The sequence below is a fragment of the Lupinus angustifolius genome, chromosome LG01 (genome assembly GCF_001865875.1).
Source record: "Lupinus angustifolius cultivar Tanjil chromosome LG01, LupAngTanjil_v1.0, whole genome shotgun sequence".
Lineage (NCBI taxonomy): Eukaryota > Viridiplantae > Streptophyta > Magnoliopsida > Fabales > Fabaceae > Lupinus > Lupinus angustifolius.
Window position 1 is genome coordinate 14,991,035 of NC_032009.1, and position 1,574 is coordinate 14,992,608.

The following is a 1,574-nucleotide window of genomic DNA, read 5'->3' on the forward strand; positions in this document are numbered from 1 at the left end:
TAGGGCATTGATTGAGACTAAATTTGTCTCCCTTAGCAACTAGAGTATCCATTGTTTTACAGTCTTGCATGCCATATCTTTTAAGAATACCCCGAGATCTAAATTGGTGTATCTGGATTCCTAATACAAACGAAGCTTCACCAAGATCCTTCATTTCAAAATTACTGGATAGAAATGTCTTGGTTTCTAACAAGGTACCCACATCATTAGTGGCAAGCAGTATGTCATCCACATACAAGAGCAATAAAATATACTTGCTCCCACTGAACTTGTGATACACACAATCTTCGACTGAATTCATCTCAAAACCAAAAGAGAGAATCACCTCATGAATTTTGTGGAACCACTGACGAGACGTCTGTTTTAACCCCTAGATGGATTTTGTCAATTTGCAAACCATATTCTTTCGGTCTCCCGTTACAAAGTGCTCTGGTTGCACCATATAAATCTTTTCATTAATGTTGCCATTTAGAAAAGTTGTTTTGACATTCATCTGATGAAGCTCCAAATCATAATGTGCAACAAGAGCCATGATTGTCCTAAGAGAGTCTTTCGTTGAAACTGGAGAGAAAGTCTTTTTATAGTCAATCCCTTCCTTCTAAGTAAAACCCTTAGCGACAAGACGTGCCTTATACCTCTCCATATTACCATTAGAATCCCGCTTGGTCTTAAAAATCCATTTGCAACCAATGGGTTTCTTACCTTCTGGTAATGGGACAAGTTCCCAAACTTTATTGTTTTGCCTGAATTTATACTTCTCTTTCATTGCTTCAATCTACTTTTCCGAATTAGAACTTTGGATGACTTCACGAACGTTTAATGGATCATTATCCATTAAGCCATCACCCTCATGTTACAGGAGAAAGCAAATATGGTCATCTGGAATTGCATTTCTCCTTTCCCTGGTGGATCTACGTAAAGTTATTGGCTCTTGCACCTCTTGTCCATGTTCTTGAGGGTTTTGAGTTTGTCCTTCATGAATTACCAACTCATCTTGAGTGGGGAAAGTATCATCAGCTATGTCTTGAGGAGGTTCCAAATTTTCTTCATCAAAAGCAACCATGTGAATCGCATCTGGAATAGATACAGATTCTTCCTCTAAGACAAAGTTTCTAACCTTATCTTCCCCTCAAAACTCAATATCCTCAAAGAACGTGGTTGTACCCATCTCAAATATGAATTTCAACCTTGGATCATAAAATTTATAGCCCCTTGATTTTTCAGAATAACCAATAAAGTAACTGATCACTGTACGGGAGTCCAATTTCTTTTCATGAGGTCTATAACGCCTTGCCTCAACTGGACATCCCCACACATGAAAATGCTTTAGACTAGGCTTTCGCCCAGTCCAATGCTCATAAGGTGTTTTGGCAGTTGCCTTAGTTGGCACCCTATTAAGAATATAAGCTACAGTCTTAGGTGCCTCTCCCCGTAGTGACTCTGGTGAGGTAGAGTGACATATCCTACTCCTTACCATATCCTTAAGAATCCGGTTTCGTCTTTCAGACACACCATTCATGCTAGGCAATCCTGGCATGGTGTACTATGGGGCTATACCACATTCCTCTAGGTAT